Here is a 19,904-nt window from a genome sequence, read left to right as displayed (position 1 = left end):
CTTTTCCGGGCGAGAACCATGGACTCGGACTTGGAGGTGCTGATTCTCATTCCGGTCGCTTCACAATCGGCTGCGAACCGATCCAGCGAGAGCTGAAGATCCCGGTCAGATGAAGCCATCAGGACCACATCATCTGCAAAAAGCAGTGACCTAATCCCGTGGCCACCAAACCGGATCCCCTCAACGCCTTGGCTGCGCCTAGAAATTCTGTCCATAAAAGTTATGAACAGAATTTGTGACAAAGGACAGCCTTGGCGGAGTCCAACCCTCACTGGAAACGTGTCCGACTTACTGCCAGCAATGCGGACCAAGCTCTTACACTGATCATACAGGGAGCGGACTGCCACAATAAGACAGTCCGGTAACCGATACTCTCTGAGCACTCCCCACAGGACTTCCCGAGGGACACGGTCGAATGCCTTCTCCAAGTCCACAAAGCACATGTAGACTGGTTGGGCAAACTCCTATGCACCCTCAAGAACCCTGCCGAGAGTATAGAGCTGGTCCACAGTTCCACGACCAGGACGAAAACCACACATTTCCTCCTGAATCCGAGGTTCGACTATCCGGCGAAGCCTCCTTTTCAGTACACCTGAATAAACCTTACCGGGAAGGCTGAGGAGTGTGATCCCACGATAGTTGGAACACACCCTCCGGTCCCCCTTCTTAAAAAAAGGGACCACCACCCCGGTCTGCCAATCCAGAGGTACCGCCCCCGATGTCCACGCGATGCTGCAGAGTCTTGTCAACCAAGACAGCCCCACAGCATCCAGAGCCTTAAGGAACTCCGGGCGGATCTCATCCACCCCCGGGGCCTTGCCGCCGAGGAGCTTTTTAACTACCTCAGCGACCTCAGCCCCAGAAATAGGAGAGTCCACTACAGATTCCCCAGGCACCGCTTCCTCAAAGGAAGACGTGTTGGTGGGATTGAGGAGGTCTTCGAAGTATTCCCTCCACCGATCCACAACATCCGCAGTCGAAGTCAGCAGAACACCATCCGCACCATACACGGTGTTGATAGTGCACTGCTTCCCCTTCCTGAGGCGGCGTATGGTGGTCCAGAATCGCTTCGAAGCCGTCCGGAAGTCGTTTTCCATGGCTTCCCCGAACTCTTCCCATGTCCGAGTTTTTGCCTCCGCGACTGCTAAAGCTGCACACCGCTTGGCCCGTCGGTACCCGTCCACTGCCTCCGGAGTCCTATGAGCCAAAAGAACCCGATAGGACTCCTTCTTCAGCTTGACGGCATCCCTCACTGCTGGTGTCCACCAACGGGTTCTGGGATTACCGCCACGACAGGCACCAACAACCTTGCGGCCACAGCTCCAATCAGCCGCCTCGACAATAGAGGTTCGGAACATGGTCCACTCGGACTCAATGTCCCGCACCTCCCTCGTGACATGTTCAAAGTTCTCCCGGAGGTGTGAATTGAAACTCTCTCTGACAGGAGACTCTGCCAGACGTTCCCAGCAGACCCTCACAATGCGTTTGGGCCTGTCAGGTCTGTCCGGCATCCTCCCCCACCATCGCAGCCAACTCACCACCAGGTGGTGATTGGTAGAAAGCTCCGCCCCTCTCTTCACCCGGGTGTCCAAAACATAAGGCCGCAAATCCGATGACACAACTACAGAGTCGATCATGGAACTGCGGCCTAGGGTGTCCTGGTGCCAAGTGCACATATGGACACCCTTATGTTTGAACATGGTGTTCGTTATGGACAATCCGTGACGAGCACAAAAGTCCAATAACAAAACACCACTCGGGTTTAGATCCGGGCGACCATTCTTCCCAATCACGCCTCTCCAGGTTTCACTGTCGTTGCCAACATGAGCGTTGAAGTCCCCCAGTAGGACAAGGGAATCACCCGGGGGAGCACTTTCCAGTACTCCCTCGAGCGTTCCCAAAAAGGGTGGGTATTCTGAACTGCTGTTTGGTGCGTAAGCACAAACAACAGTCAGGACCCGTCCCCCCACCCGAAGGCGAAGGGAAGCTACCCTCTCGTCCACTGGGTTGAACTCAAACGTGCAGACTTTGAGCCGGGGGGAAACGAGAATTGCCACCCCAGCCCGTCGCCTCTCACTGCCGGCAACGCCAGAGTGGAAGAGGGTCCAGTCCCTCTCGAGAGAACTGGTTCCAGAGCCCTTGCTGTGCGTCGAGGTGAGTCCGACTATATCCAGCCGGAACTTCTCTACCTCGCGGACTAGCTCAGGCTCTTTCCCCCCCAGTGAGGTGACGTTCCACGTCCCAAGAGCTAGCTTCTGTAGCCGAGGATCGGACCGCCAAGTGCCCTGCCTTCGGCTGCCGCCCAGCTCACAATGCACCCGACCTCTATGGCCCCTCCTATGAGTGGTGAGCCCATTGGAGGGATGACCCACGTTGCCTCTTCGGGCTGTGCCCCAACTCCGGGCATGGCTCCAGAGCGGGGCCCCGGTGACCCGCGTCCGGGCGAGGGAGATCTGAGTTCATTTTGTTGTAATTCCATGGAAGTCTTTGAGCTGCTCTTTGTCTGATCACTCACCTAGGACCTGTTTGTCTTGGGAGACCCTACCAGGGGGCATGAAAGCCCCCAGACAACATAGCTCCTAGGATCATGGGGACACGCAAACTCCTCTACCACGGTAAGGTAGCAACTAATTGCAATAATGTCAATTTGTTTTAACTATTAAACAAACCAAAAATATGACTTATTTTATTTTTGTGAAAACATTGGACACAGTGTGTTGTCAAGCTTATAAGCCACTGTGACACTATTGTTCTTTTTTTATAAATGTCAAATGCTAATGTCAATGAGGGATTTTTAATCACTGCTATGCTGAAATTATAACTAATATTGATACTGTTGTTGATAATATTCATTTTTGTTTCACTACTTTTTGTTTGTTTTGTGTCGTGTTTGTGTCTCCTCAATTGCTCTGTTTATTGCAGTTCTGAGTGTTGATGGGTCAGGTTTGGTTTTGGAATTGGATTACATTGTTATGGTATTGCTGTGTATTGTTTTGTTAGATTGATAAAAAAAAATCGATTTTTAAAAAAATGAGAATCGATTATTAACGTGAGAATCGCGATTCACATTCAAATCGATTTTTAACCACACTCCTACCGCAGAGTATATGTTTCTTTTACTTTTTATTCATAGCTGCATGAAGAAAGGGCTGGTTGCATCATCTCTGCTCTTTTAAAATCTTTAATGTCCTTTGTCTTCTTGGATGTTTGACGTTTCCCTCGATGTGTGCTATGGCTATGAGGTTTTTTTCCCATTGGCCTCAGTCTGGACCCCCTCTGCAGGGACCCAGGCTTAGACCGATGTTTTTATTTTATTTTTCTCTCCCATTCCCCCCACTTGTTTACCTGTATATATCTCATCTTTTTCGCAAGGGGCGCTGCAAGTTGGCAGACCCGTGAGCGATCCTGTCCTGTCTCACTGTAATGTTTATCTGACCTTGAATGGGATTGTGCTGAAAATTTTATTTTCCCCTCGGGGATTAATAAAGTATATCTGATTCCGATATCCACCCAACCATTTTCTACCGTTTGACATTTTCGGGATCGCGGGGTGCTGGAGCTTTTCTGAGCTGCATTCGGGCAGAAGGCAGTTTACACCCTGGAGAAGTCGCCACCTCATCGCAGGGCCAACACAGACAAACAACATTCACACACTAGGGCCCCGTATCGCCCAGCCCTAATCTGAAGTTATCTCTATTTGTAAACAATCATGCCAGGATTTTACAAGTCCCGCCCGCTTGAGAATAGATGTGTATAGTTAGTGTATAATGTATAGTTTGACACCCCTGTTCTAACCGAACATCTCATTTTTAATGTCCGGCCCCTGGGACCTAGGGTTCTTCAAACTTCAGCCTTCTTCATTATGTAGTTGAATAGCCCCCCAACACACATCACTATTTAACATTTTTGGACAACCCACCTCTGGAGTTTAGTGATGAAACTCGGGTCATTTGGACTACATTTCGTGAACACAACGTTTCGAAGACAAGTAGCTTTGCTGTTGTCCATAATGAGAAACTAACGAACACAACAGTGTACCCCTTATTAAACGCTAGAAGACCGTTCTGTTGATTGAAAATGAAACGCAAGCGAAATAAATACAAGCCGCCATGTTGTTGTTGATGTCGTAAAAGTTCCAGTGACAGGTGACAAAGTTTTTTAACGTGTCGGTGACGTCATCGTTTTAGTCAGCTCGGCTTCAGGCCGGTTTCCTTACTTTTTGACTCTTCAAAGACAACTAAAGTGAGAACCTTACATGGCGTCGGTCTGACAGAAATTATGTTTTATTGGACATTTGAGAACTCTTGTCAATAAGCAAGCTAGCGTTCCACTAGCTCCCATGCTCGTCTATTCGAGCAGCGTGACGCCATAGCAACCAGGACTCCCGCGTAAGAAATACCTTTTTTTTCTTTTTTTAGAATAAATGTTGCTCAAATGTAGACGACTTACCTCCTCGGTTTCTCCGGATGAGAGGAGCGGCGCTGCTCCCAGGTTTCACTCCAACTTGTCTTTTTCTCCGCGGAGCGACTCGCTCACATGGTGGCGAAGTATGGCCGTACGCCACCACAACAGAGTGACGCATCACCGCCGAAGATCGTCTGCTCGGTTATGCTTCGCCTCACGTCTGGGATAGAGTGCCCTCCAGTGGCTCCTGGGGTCATTGCAGCTTCAAACTGTCACGGTTTGCGTTTATTCCGAACAATGTAGTTGTAGTTTTAGTTTCTTTATCTAAAAAAAGAGACATGTCGTTAAAGATGTTGGTTAAACAAATAAATAGAATGCAGAACTGGAAGTATACTGACTGATTTGTTTCCCCCTGCGTACAGTAATAAACACTAATTTGTTTCATCTTTGAATTAAAATTATCTGATGAGGAATGGACAAAAATGACCGAGTAGTTTAAAAAGCATGCATTAAATATAAATATTTTTTGTAATGACAGCAAAAAATGTGACGGTTAACTTGTAGTTAAAAGGTTTTACCGCTAGAGGGCTGTCGAGAGACAGCGCCCCCGTCACTTTATCTTATGCTTGTGTCCCACTTCTCAATGTTTTCTGAATGATTTGCTTAATTTGCTAACACATTTGATAAATGTCCTTTTTCTGTCACGTATTCATCACATTTTACCAAACTTATAATCCCTTTGCCATATTTCTCTTTAGTCCAGCAGCAGTAGTCTGGACACTAAAGCAGTAGAACAGCATGTTGTCCACTATCCAATAACTGCACTTATCAGCACGTTTCCAGTATTTTACTTACATTAAGTACATTCAAGTACTGCAATAATATCGTAATAATAAAAAAAGGCGGTAATAATGGTGTACTTGTGTTGTATGTTCTTATTTGATGTCAAGCCATTTATCACCATATTTCTGTTTGTTCCACTCCTGAACAGAACTTTTATTGTATATTTAAGATTGTTATATATATATATATATATATATATATATATATATATATATATATATATATATATATATATATATATATATATATATATATATGTGTGTATTCTTTTTTTATTTTTTTTTATTTTTTTAAATGAAATGTTTTTCAATACATTGATATTTAAAATATGATCATTTGTATTTACATAATTTATAGGATTCATTCTTTAAATTAAGAAATTTTGAAAAATTTGCAAATTTAAAAATATATATATATTTCCAAATTTGCCTTGTCTTTTTTTATGTAAAGTAAAATGATGCTTCACTGTAAAAAAAAAAATATATAAAAAATCTGGAGATTTTACGTTAATAAAATGATATGAAAAAAAAAAAATATATATATATATATATATATATATATATATATATTTGTATGTATATTATTTTTTTAATTATTTATCATACTGTATGTTTTTACTTGATGTCAAGCCATTTAGCACCATATATCTGTTTGTTCCACTCCTAAACAGAACTTTTATTGTATATTTAAAATTGTTAAAATTATATGAATATATATATATATATATATATATGTATATATATATGTATATATATATATATATATATATATATATATATGTATATATATACATATATATATGTATATATATACATATATATATGTATATTCTTTTTTTCTTTTTTTAAATGAAATGTTTTTCAATACATTGATATTTAGAATATGATAATTTGTATTTACATAATTTATAGGATTCATTCTTTAAATTTAGAAATTTTGAAAAATTTGCTAATTAAAAATATATATATATTTCCAAATTTGCCTTGTCTTTTTTTATGTAAAGTAAAATCATGCTTCACTGTAAAAAAATAAATATATAAAAAAATCTGGAGAGTTTACATTAATACAGTAGCAGGTCATCCACCAGAATGTTACTGTCAATTTTACAATACAATTCTGGTGACTTCCAGATAGAAGTCGGGTGCTTTGTCAGCAGGCGTTCCGATATAGGCTGCAGTTCAATGATCGGCTTAGTGTTGTGGTTGTATCATCGGATGTGCGGACTTATGTTTTGGAGATTTGGGTGAAGAGAGGGGCGTAGCTTTCAACCGATCACCGCCTGGTAGTGAGTTGGCTCCGATGGTGGGGGAGGATGCCGTACAGACCTGGAAGGCCCATGCGTATAGTGAGGGTTTGCTGGGAACGTTCGGTAGAGTCTCCCATCAGAGAGAGTTTCAATGCCCACCTTCGGGGGAACTTCGAACCTGGTATAGGATTTAGGCGCTGGATATTGAGTCCCAGAGGACCATATGCTGTTACTCTATTGTTGAGGTAGCTGATCAAAGATGTGGCCGCAAGGCGGTCAGTAACTGCCGTTGCGGATTCCCAGAACCTGCTGGTGGACGCCAGGGGTAAGAAATGCTGTCAAGCGGAAGAAGGAGTCCTATCGGCTCATGGGACTCCGGAAGCAGTGGACAGGTACTGACAGGCCAAGCGGTGTGCTACTTTGGCAGTTGTAGAGGTAAAAACTCTGACATTGGAGGAGTTCGGAGAAGCCATTAGGAGAATGACTTCCAGACGGCTTTAAAGCGATTCTGGACCACCATTCGCCACCTCTGAAGTGCGAAGCAGTGCACTGTCAACACCGTGTAAGGTGAGGACGGTGTGCTGCTGATGTCGACTGGGAATGTTGTGGCTTGGTGGAAGCAATACTTCGAAGACCTCCTCAAATCCACCTATTTGTCTTCCAATGAGGAAGCAGTGCTTGGGAAATCTGTGGTGGGCTCTCCTATTTCTGGGGCTGAGGTTGCCAAGGTAGTTAAGAAGCTCGTCTGTGGCAAGGCAACACAAACACAACGTTGAAACAACATGCTTTTTGACAATGCTTATTCTATGTCAGGTTCTAATGTTGATTTAACCATTGAATTTTTGTTCATTTCCTAACAAACAACGTGGATCAAACATCAATGTTATCTCACTTTACAAACACAACTCTTTTTCTGTGTTGTTTTAGTCCGTTTTAGTCAGTTTTAAAGGACAAGTACGTATAATCAACGTCGTATCGATGTCTTGCAGAGAATTTAAGTCCCTACCTTTAGTCAAAAGTGATTTATGACCCCCCATAAAACAATGATTTATGACCCTCAAGGTCAAAGGTCAATGATTTATGAGGGGTCAAGTTCAAAGGTTAATGATTTATGAGGGGTCAAGGTTAAAGGTCAAAGTCAAAGGTCAAAGTCAAAGGTCAGGTTCAAATGTCAAGGTCAAGTGGGTGTGGCTTACCCGGAAGAGGGTGGAGTTAAGACCTGCGGTGGGAGTGGTTAAACCAGGAAGAGGGTGGAGTTTTAAACAGAAAGAGGGCAGAGTTAAGACCTGCGGTGGGAGTGGTTAAACCAGGAAGAGGGTGGAGTTAAGACCTGACAGGGAACAGAGGAGGGTTCAGTTTTTTTAAGAAAGCAATGTCATCTGAGCAGCATGTGACCATATATTTGATAGTTTAAATGTTTACGATCGTTTGAAACAACTTCCAGATTTCGATGTATTGATGGTTGGGAATGTTACGTGTGGAGATGTGGACACGCACGCACTTCACACACACACACACACACACACACACACACACACACACACACACACACACACACACACACACACACACACACGCAGAGGAGGTGGAGCTTTATACGTTAGCGTAAAGACTTTGTTCGATTCGGTCATGATTAGTGAAACGCCTGTGTCGATTTATAAAAATAATAAAACTTACATTGACGCTCCGCAAAAAAGTCGAGTGTTTCTAAATCGTATTCAGTTTTCAGCTAAAAGAAAGAAGAGACGGAAGCCCTTTCTCGATATTTTCATCGTTATCTACCGTGGATTGGGAAGTTTTTGGTGGACACGCACACACGCACACACACGCACACACACACACACTTCACACACACACACACACACACACACACACACACACACACACACACACACACACACACACACACACACACACACGCACGCACACACGCACACACACACACACACACACACACACACACACACGCACACACACACACACACACACACATTCGTACGCACTGAAACAACTTCCGTACCTCACGAAAACATATTTAAACAGATGGAAAAAACTATCGCAGAACACAGTGTCACGTAGCAACTGGTCTTTACGGTCGTTTGAATCAACAGGTCAGTTTGGGGGACAAAAGGAGGGTTCAGTTTTTACTGACTTCCCATCTGACAGTTTAAATGTTTATGACCGTTTGAATCAACAGGACACGCACGCACACACACACACACGCACGCACACACACACACACACACACACACATACACACACACACACACGCACACACACACACACACACACACACACACACACACCATTACCTCTGCTTTACCATGTTATTAGACATTGGTTTAACTCCATTTAAGCATTTAAACGTTAAAAGCATTACACTTGTACGACGATGTAATACCTTTTTTTTTTTTTAACAGCCGATGACGACGAAGTGAAAGACGATGAACTTTGCTTAAACGGTCTTACAAAGTTGGAAGATGATTTTCGAGGTGTGTTTAAACCTTCAAATTATTTAATATTATGTGTATTCATTATTTAGTTTCATAGAGGATTTGCCGTAAGATCCTAACGCGATCGTTTTAACACAATCGCAGTCTGGTGAGTCAAATGATTCTCATTTTACAAGAAAAAAAACATGCGGTATACGATACATATATACATATATTTACTTACAGATTTTCCGTTTACATCTCTTGCTCACTGGTCTCCCTTAAAGCTGGCGGGTCCGTCAACGGCCGTTCCAGGCAGAGGAGAAGGCTTGATTGCGCCAAAGACTCCAGACATCGAATCCTTGCTCCGAGGGGAAATCATCGAAAACGACGGTGAATGTCCGACAGGCACCCGCTGTAAGTTTTTCTCGTTTTCTGTAAGCTTTTTAAGATTCTCAGGAGCTTTAAAGAGCTCCTCTCATTCCAATGTCTTTCGCTCAAATGAATTTCGCGCCTAAGGGGAATGGGCGGGGACTGATTCCGGAGGTGGGCGGTTGTTTCCGCCAAGCAACCTTCTGGTTGAAATGGAGTGTGGATCAAGATGGATCCCTACTCTATATTCTTTTATTTAACCCAATGTTTTTTAAATACGTGTATAATGCTTTATATCCTATGGGTTGTGAATTCCATCCTACAATATCTTCCAAGGAACCCAAAGAAATGTTACCACACCTCCCGCTTTATTTATTCTATAGATTGCCTGAACTATTTCATAAACTAAATCTTGTCTTGTTTCTGATGCTATGTTTTTTATGCTCATCAATGCACTGTTGGACTGCGAGCACACAACTACTTTCCTTGCTTTGTTTTCCTCTATCCAGTTAACTGCCATATAAATTGCTACCAATTCCCCCGTAAAAACAGATAGTTTATCACTGATTATTTTATTTAATACTATGTTTCCTTGTGGGATAACTGCTACAGCTCTTACCTTTATTTTTTTTTATATAGTTTTTGATGCATCCGTATATATCATATCTCAATCCATTTTTCTATCCGGTAACTATTTAAATTTCTATTCTTTAGTAATTGCATGTTTTCTTTTGGGTTATCAAACATCCACGGTGGTATTGCAGGCATTGGTACCGTAGGACTAACTTTAATATTGTCAATTTTAACTTTATTACATATGTCTCCTATAATCCACCCAAAACTATTCTTTTTTGTTTTCTCTTTTTCTTGGCAGATTGGTAGCACTGGACAAGTCGGATATCCTTGCTTGGATCCTTTTAAAGTTGCCCGATAAACTGCTGAGAGTTGATCTCTCCTCTTGTCCAAAGGTTTTTCGTTCATTTTTACTTGTAATACTGGCACTAGGGTTGATGTAGTAGCTCCACAACATAACCTTAAAGCCTGTGACTGGATCCGGTCTATTTTCCCAAGTCATGTTTTTGAAGCAGATTGGTAAATAATGCATCCGTAATCAATAACAGATGGAATTAAAGTTATAAATATATACATGTATTGTTTTCAACGTTAACCTATCAGCCCCCCAATCATTACCCCTCAAAGACCTCATTATATTTAACACCTTTTTACTTTTTCCCCTATTTTTTTATTTTCCGGAAGGAACACTCCTGAAGGAATAAATAAAGTACTATCTAATCTAATCTAATCAAATCTATTTTGCTGATGTGGGTTGACTAGTTCATATTTTTATCAAACCATATTCCTAAATATTTAAATACTTGTACCTCTTCTATATTTTCACCTTAGAGTTTTTATTTGGAGCTTGTTTTGTACTTTTGTCTTTGTAAAATGTATGACTTTTGTCTTTCCAACAGAGAATCTTAAACCTCAAGCCGTTCCCCAGTCTTGAACATTATTTACCACTTTGTTAGTTTTTTGATTATTTCTTTTGACTCTAAATAATATACTAGTCTTTCATTAATCTTTTTTTTTTTCCATTACTTTTCCCCAAATTTATAATTTCCTGCCTCTTCCGGGTCTTACCCTGACTTGCATATTGGAATTGTTACCGCTAATTTTCCCCTCTGCCGGTCATTCTCCTTCTTCATATATCCTGTCATATCATTTCAAGACCACTTCTTTGACGATGCCACCTAAGTTTTTGATCATTTGATAACCCGCTAGGTCTTTCCCCGGTGACGTATTTTTAACCTTTTTCAAAATTCGAACCATTTCATTCAAAGAAAATGTCATATCCATAGTGTTGGTAAAGCTATTAACGTTGTCTTCCATCATTTCCCCAATATTTAAACTCATTGTTTTTTCCCTCTTTTGTTTTTCCACATTTCTCAAATTATCATTACTGTGCACTTTAACACATTTTTTTTGCTAAAGGTTCTGCTGTTTCTTTACCCGTGACTACATCTTCTTTAATAAATGTGGCACATCATCCTCTTTACCCTTCATTCCTATCTTTACGAATCGTTATATATCCTTTTATTATAAAGTTTAATTTTGGCTTCAACCCTGTTTCTTGAATACAAATTATACGTGGTTTAGTTTTCATATTTTTAATATATCCCTTTAATTCATGTTCGGTTGCTATCAAACTTCTGGCATTCCACCGGACCATTAACAGGGTGTTGGAATGTGGTAACATGACTCCGTCACGTCTACTCTCCGTAGTACAGCTTGCACCCGGTACCAAGATAGTTCTTTCAACAACTTTGATGCTGCTTTGACAATTATTTTGATCTTCTCAGTCTTATTTTTACTTTCATTTTGTATCAAAGCTGAGTTGTGCTCTCTGGTTTATTTTGCAAATGAACCGACAGAACATGATCATGTACAAGACTCGCCTACCCACAATGCACTGCAGCCCAACGCTCCTGGTCGGATGTTTTTTTCGGGGTTCATGGAGAGATGCGGTAAAGAGTGGTAGCCAAGACACACGGTCACACACGGTCACACACGGTCACACACGGTCACACACGGTCACACACGGTCACACTCGGCAATTATTTTGACCTGGGGAGCAGATATAGAGGAAAAAATGTGTCTGGGGGGCCGGGATATCTGATTTTCAGGTACAAAAAACTTCACAATGACACAAAATAAACACAACAGTTAAACCTCACACTAAAATCAAGACATTGACTTGTACGTTCAAAAGACAGAATAGAACAAGTCAAGACATGCAATGCCATCTACAAAATGTTATGTAAATGTTAGTCATTACACACGCGGCTATGGTTTTGATGTATTTGTTACAGACATGTTTACGTCAAGTAACATCACATGGTTCCATTTGCACCTTTCAACAAATCTGAAAAGGAATATTAAGAAGTAAAACTTATATTTAATCCTACCTCTTCTCCGAGCACACGGTGACTGTACATACGGGTCGAAAAATGTTGACCTAATTCAGCATTTCTCAAAGTGTGGGGAATAGAGACATGACAGGTGGGGCGCGAGGAAAGGGAGGACATTTTTTTATTTTTGATTTTTTTTTACTATGCTTTCATTTTCTATACACACTGTAAATCACTTTGTGATTCTGTCTGTGAAATCCGCCGTATAAATAAATGTAAATTACTTATTTTTCCTGTAGGCTTTAAATTTCTCGGCAGGAGCGAAAGTTTGACAGACATAGCAACAGTAACTTTTGCAGGCAGGGCTAAGAGGAACAAACTTTCGCGCGGATGGGTAGCAGGCTAATGTGCGGACCACAATTATACAAAATGGATACATTTGCAACTCGCACCTCAAAGGTCTGCGGAGAAACAAAAATATGACGGGTCTAATCAACCAAAAAGTCAACCTAAAAGAAAATATGGCGAAGGGTATCTTGCTCTTGGATTCACGGCAGCGGAGGTGGGGGCAGAGGAGAGACCCCTGTGTGTTCTTTGTCTAAAACGGCTAGCAGCAGACAGCATCAGGCCCAACAAAGTAAAGAGACAACTCGAGACCACACATGATGTCCAATAAATTGTTTTGTTGGGGCGATGGGGGTAGGTGGGCCTTGAGTCTAAAGTGCTGATGACAAAAAAAAAAAAAGTTTGAGAAGCCCTGACCTAATTGTACGGATCTCACTTTAAACGGCAAACCGATCATTTAAATGTTTTCACTTTGAATATGAAACGAGGAGTAAAATGTACAATGTACAATATTATCAATTATTTCACAAGGACATGTTTTAAGGATATTGTACAGTATAATTAAATCTAAAATGAATGTGATCACTTTCAGGATCATTTTATTTTTAGCCAGTAAACAACTGTTATGTACTTTTGAATCGGGTTTTCAAAAAAAAAAAAAAAGGGAGGGACAATCAAGGATCAACAATGGCACGACTTTCACTAACTTGCGTGAGGTCAAAAGACAAGAGATTTTAGACCAATGCTGCTTTGGATCTGTTCCTGCTAAACTAGTAAGTGACTTTCAATGCTCAAATCAGAATAATAATACTAATTTTAGCTACTGGAAATTTGTGTGGTGGCAATAAATACCCACCAGCGCGATACTTTGCAGTTCCACACTGACCAACCACGCAACAAACTCAAAAGAACTGTACAAGGAAAAAACAATGCAGTGACTTCAAACTGCAAATATAAGGTTTGAGTAAAATATGTAGGTTGGTGTGAATGTTGTCCGTCTATCTATGTTGACCCTGCAATGAGGGGGCGACTTGTCCAGGGTGTACACCTCCTTCCACCCGATTGTAGCTGAGATAGGCGCCAGCGACCCCCACGTCCCCAAAAGGGAATAAGTGGTAGAAAACGAATGTAGGTTCCTACTGTGGAAAGTTCAGTAATACAGAATCATTGTGGCATTATCGTGTCAGTTGGACGCTATATGCGCTAGTCCTCATGGTAAATGTGGTTTTCCTTTTGGGAAAACGCCATCGCTTTGGTTCACTGGTGCGGCCAATATAAACCAAAACTGAAAGTTCTTAAGTGGGGGTTTAAGTAGAGTTTATAAATCTTGTATCTGTGCCACATATAGCCTTATTTCAGTGTCAACAGTCTCCAGCTTACTTGCTACACATGTTTTGGCTCTGCCCATCCCTGTGCAGTTATTGGACCGATATTTTTAATACTTTGTCTGTTGTTGTAATTACCTACTAGGCCTTCTTTGCCTTTATTTGTTGTTGTATCTTTATGTTAGCAATTGGGACTTTTTGAATGAAATTGTCTGTGGCTCCATGTTAACGAAGTTGCCTGTACTATTTGACTGATGCATTTTATTGATTGATTTATTAGCAGTAATTGCACAAAGGCATTCTTCTTCTTTTAGTTTTCTGACAGCACGTAGGCGTTCGCATCAACTTTCGTCTTTTTAACAAATGGGTAAAGGGGGGATGATGTATGCCGTAAAACTAGTTGGCACATTTAATATTTAATAATAATGAATATTGTAAAATTCTATAATTTTTGTTATTTAAAGGGGAAAACCCGATTCAAAAGTACATAACAGTTGTTTACTGGCTAAAAATAAAATGATCCTGAAAGTGATCACATTCATTTTAGATTTAATGATACTGTACAATATCCTTAAAACATGTCCTTGTGAAATAATTGATAATATTGTACATTGTACATTTTACTCCTCGTTTCATATTCAAAGTGAAAACATTTAAATGATCGGTTTGCCGTTTAAAGTGAGATCCGTACAATTAGGTCAGGGCTTCTCAAACTTTTTTTTTTTTTCTGTCATCACCACTTTAGACTCAAGGCCCACCTACCCCCATCGCCCCAACAAAACAATTTATTGGACATCATGTGTGGTCTCGAGTTGTCTCTTTACTTTGTTGGGCCTGATGCTGTTTGCTGCTAGCCGTTTTAGACAAAGAACACACAGGGGTCTCTCCTCTGCCCCCACCTCCGCTGCCGTGAATCCAAGAGCAAGATACCCTTCGCCATATTTTCTTTTAGGTTGACTTTTTGGTTGATTAGACCCGTCATATTTTTGTTTCTCCGCAGACCTTTGAGGTGCGAGTTGCAAATGTATCCATTTTGTGTAATTGTGGTTCGCACATTAGCCTGCTACCCATCCGCGCGAAAGTTTGTTCCTCTTAGACCTGCCTGCAAAAGTTACTGTTGCTATGTCTGTCAAACTTTCGCTCCTGCCGAGAAATTTAAAGCCTACAGGAAAAATAAGTAATTTACATTTATTTATACGGCGGATTTCACAGACAGAATCACAAAGTGATTTACAGTGTGTATAGAAAATGAAAGCATAGTAAAAAAAAAAAAAAAAAAAAAAAAAAAAAAAATCAAAAATAAAAAATAAAAAATTTCCTCCCTTTCCTCGCGCCCCACCTGTCATGTCTCTATTCCCCACACTTTGAGAAATGCTGAATTAGGTCAACATTTTTCGACCCGTATGTACGGTCACCGTGTGCTCGGAGAAGAGGTAGGATTAAATATAAGTTTTACTTCTTAATATTCCTTTTCAGATTTGTTGAAAGGTGCAAATGGAACCATGTGATCTTACTTGACGTAAACATGTCTGCAACAAATACATCAAAACCATAGCCGCGTGTGTAATGACTAACATTTACATAACATTTTGTAGATGGCATTGCATGTCTTGACTTGTTCTATTCTGTCTTTTGAACGTACAAGTCAATGTCTTGTTTTTAGTGTGAGGTTTAACTGTTGTGTTTATTTTGTGTCATTGTGAAGTTTTTTGTACCTGAAAATCAGATATCCCGGCCCCCCAGACAAATTTTTTTTCCTCTATATCTGCTCCCCAGGTCAAAATAATTGCCGAGTGTGACCGTGTGTGACCGTGTGTGACCGTGTGTGACCGTGTGTCTTGGCTACCACTCTTTACCGCATCTCTCCATGAACCCCGAAAAAAACATCCGACCAGGAGCGTTGGGTTGCAGTGCATTGTGGGTAGGCGAGTCTTGTACATGATCATGTTCTGTCGGTTCATTTGCAAAATAAACCAGAGAGCACAACTCAGCTTTGATACAAAATGAAAGTAAAAATAAGACTGAGAAGATCAAAATAATTGTCAAAGCAGCATCAAAGTTGTTGAAAGAACTATCTTGGTACCGGGTGCAAGCTGTACTACGGAGAGTAGACGTGACGGAGTCATGTTACCACATTCCAACACCCTGTTAATGGTCCGGTGGAATGCCAGAAGTTTGATAGCAACCGAACATGAATTAAAGGGATATATTAAAAATATGAAAACTAAACCACGTATAATTTGTATTCAAGAAACAGGGCTGAAGCCAAAATTAAACTTTATAATAAAAGGATATATAACGATTCGTAAAGATAGGAATGAAGGGTAAAGAGGATGATGTGCCACATTTATTAAAGAAGATGTAGTCACGGGTAAAGAAACAGCAGAACCTTTAGCAAAAAAAAATGTGTTAAAGTGCACAGTAATGATAATTTGAGAAATGTGGAAAAACAAAAGAGAGAAAAAACAATGAGTTTAAATATTGGGGAAATGATGGAAGACAACGATAATAGCTTTACCAACACTATGGATATGACATTTTCTTTGAATGAAATGGTTCGAATTTTGAAAAAGGTTAAAAATACGTCACCGGGGAAAGACCTAGCGGGTTATCAAATGATCAAAAACTTAGGTAGCATCGTCAAAGAAGTGGTCTTGAAATGATATGACAGGATATATGAAGAAGGAGAATGACCGGCAGAGGGGAAAATTAGCGGTAACAATTCCAATATGCAAGTCAGGGTAAGACCCGGAAGAGGCAGGAAATTATAAATTTGGGGAAAAGTAATGGAAAAAAAAAAAAAGATTAATGAAAGACTAGTATATTATTTAGAGTCAAAAGAAATAATCAAAAAACTAACAAAGTGGTAAATAATGTTCAAGACTGGGGAACGGTTTGAGGTTTAAGATTCTCTGTTGGAAAGACAAAAGTCATACATTTTACAAAGACAAAAGTACAAAACAAGCTCCAAATAAAAACTCTAAGGTGAAAATATAGAAGAGGTACAAGTATTTAAATATTTAGGAATATGGTTTGATAAAAATATGAACTAGTCAACCCACATCAGCAAAATAGATTTGATTAGATTAGATTAGATAGTACTTTATTTATTCCTTCAGGAGTGTTCCTTCCAGAAAATAAAAAAATAGGGGAAAAAGTAAAAAGGTGTTAAATATAATGAGGTCTTTGAGGGGTAATGATTGGGGGGCTGATAGGTTAACGTTGAAAACAATACATGTATATATTTATAACTTTAATTCCATCTGTTATTGATTACGGATGCATTATTTACCAATCTGCTTCAAAAACATGACTTGGGAAAATAGACCGGATCCAGTCACAGGCTTTAAGGTTATGTTGTGGAGCTACTACATCAACCCTAGTGCCAGTATTACAAGTAAAAATGAACGAAAAACCTTTGGACAAGAGGAGAGATCAACTCTCAGCAGTTTATCGGGCAACTTTAAAAGGATCCAAGCAAGGATATCCGACTTGTCCAGTGCTACCAATCTGCCAAGAAAAAGAGAAAACAAAAAAGAATAGTTTTGGGTGGATTATAGGAGACATATGTAATAAAGTTAAAATTGACAATATTAAAGTTAGTCCTACAGTACCAATGCCTGCAATACCACCGTGGATGTTTGATAACCCAAAAGAAAACATGCAATTACTAAAGAATAGAAATTTAAATAGTTACCGGATAGAAAAATGGATTGAGATATGATATATACGGATGCATCAAAAACTATATAAAAAAAAATAAAGGTAAGAGCTGTAGCAGTTATCCCACAAGGAAACATAGTATTAAATAAAATAATCAGTGATAAACTATCTGTTTTTACGGGGGAATTGGTAGCAATTTATATGGCAGTTAACTGGATAGAGGAAAACAAAGCAAGGAAAGTAGTTGTGTGCTCGCAGTCCAACAGTGCATTGATGAGCATAAAAAACATAGCATCAGAAACAAGACAAGATTTAGTTTATGAAATAGTTCAGGCAATCTATAGAATAAATAAAGCGGGAGGTGTGGTAACATTTCTTTGGGTTCCTTGGAAGATATTGTAGGATGGAATTCACAACACATAGGATATAAAGCATTATACACGTATTTAAAAAACATTGGGTTAAATAAAAGAATATAGAGTAGGGATCCATCTTGATCCACACTCCATTTCAACCAGAAGGTTGCTTGGCGGAAACAACCGCCCACCTCCGGAATCAGTCCCCGCCCATTCCCCTTAGGCGCGAAATTCATTTGAGCGAAAGACATTGGAATGAGAGGAGCTCTTTAAAGCTCCTGAGAATCTTAAAAAGCTTACAGAAAACGAGAAAAACTTACAGCGGGTGCCTGTCGGACATTCACCGTCGTTTTCGATGATTTCCCCTCGGAGCAAGGATTCGATGTCTGGAGTCTTTGGCGCAATCAAGCCTTCTCCTCTGCCTGGAACGGCCGTTGACGGACCCGCCAGCTTTAAGGGAGACCAGTGAGCAAGAGATGTAAACGGAAAATCTGTAAGTAAATATATGTATATATGTATCGTATACCGCATGTTTTTTTTCTTGTAAAATGAGAATCATTTGACTCACCAGACTGCGATTGTGTTAAAACGATCGCGTTAGGATCTTACGGCAAATCCTCTATGAAACTAAATAATGAATACACATAATATTAAATAATTTGAAGGTTTAAACACACCTCGAAAATCATCTTCCAACTTTGTAAGACCGTTTAAGCAAAGTTCATCGTCTTTCACTTCGTCGTCATCGGCTGTTAAAAAAAAAAAGGTATTACATCGTCGTACAAGTGCAATGCTTTTAACGTTTAAATGCTTAAATGGAGTTAAACCAATGTCTAATAACATGGTAAAGCAGAGGTAATGGTGTGTGTGTGTGTGTGTGTGTGTGTGTGTGTGTGTGTGCGTGTGTGTGTGTGTGTGTATGTGTGTGTGTGTGTGTGTGTGTGTGCGTGCGTGTGTGTGTGTGTGCGTGCGTGCCCTGTTGATTCAAACGGTCATAAACATTTAAACTGTCAGATGGGAAGTCAGTAAAAACTGAACCCTCCTTTTGTCCCCCAAACTGACCTGTTGATTCAAACGACCGTAAAGACCAGTTGCTACGTGACACTGTGTTCTGCGATAGTTTTTTCCATCTGTTTAAATATGTTTTCGTGAGGTACGGAAGTTGTTTCAGTGCGTACGAATGTGTGTGTGTGTGTGTGTGTGTGTGTGTGTGTGTGTGTGTGTGTGTGTGTGTGTGTGTGTGTGTGTGTGTGTGTGTGTGTGTGTGTGTGTGTGCGTGCGTGCGTGCGTGCGTGCGTGCGTGCGTGCGTGCGTGCGTGCGTGTGTGTGTGTGTGCGTGTGTGTGTGTGTGTGTGTGTGAAGTGTGTGTGTGTGTGTGTGTGTGTGTGTGTGTGTGTGTGTGTGTGTGTGTGTGTGCGTGTGTGTGCGTGTCCACCAAAAACTTCCCAATCCACGGTAGATAACGATGAAAATATCGAGAAAGGGCTTCCGTCTCTTCTTTCTTTTAGCTGAAAACTGAATACGATTTAGAAACACTCGACTTTTTTGCGGAGCGTCAATGTAAGTTTTATTATTTTTATAAATCGAAACAGGCGTTTCACTAATCATGACCGAATCGAACAAAGTCTTTACGCTAACGTATAAAGCTCCAAATAATGACTAAGCCTTACATTGCCCTTTTGTACCCCTCCTCTGCGTGTGTGTGTGTGTGTGTGTGTGTGTGTGTGTGTGTGTGTGTGTGTGTGTGTGTGTGTGTGTGTGTGTGTGTGTCTGTGTGTCTGTGCGTGTCTGTGTCTGTGTGTGTGTGTGTGTGTGTGTGTGTGTGAAGTGCGTGCGTGTCCACATCTCCACACGTAACATTCCCAGCCATCAATACATCGAAATCTGGAAGTTGTTTCAAACGATCGTAAACATTTAAACTATCAAATATATGGTCACATGCTGCTCAGATGACATTGCTTTCTTAAAAAAACTGAACCCTCCTCTGTTCCCTGTCAGGTCTTAACTCC

The 19,904-nt window shown here is 40.7% G+C and overlaps 1 protein-coding gene across 2 annotated transcripts in view; it reads right to left on the bottom strand.

The window, feature by feature from the left end:
* LOC133537849 (tubulin monoglutamylase TTLL4-like) overlaps positions 1–4,703 on the bottom strand; it is a 42,020-nt gene extending 37,317 nt beyond the window's left edge. For both annotated transcript variants that reach the window (XR_009802855.1, XM_061878921.1), the window contains exon 1: positions 4,450–4,703. The gene's annotated coding sequence lies outside the window, so the exon portion shown is untranslated. The remainder of the gene's footprint in view (positions 1–4,449) is intronic.
* Between the last annotated feature and the right edge of the window lie 15,201 nt (positions 4,704–19,904).

This window comes from Nerophis ophidion, linkage group LG19 (genome assembly GCF_033978795.1).
Source record: "Nerophis ophidion isolate RoL-2023_Sa linkage group LG19, RoL_Noph_v1.0, whole genome shotgun sequence".
In the NCBI taxonomy this organism is placed as follows: Eukaryota; Metazoa; Chordata; class Actinopteri; order Syngnathiformes; family Syngnathidae; genus Nerophis; species Nerophis ophidion.
The sequence above is the reverse complement of the archived record's forward strand: the minus strand, read 5'-3'. Positions and strand labels throughout refer to the sequence as shown.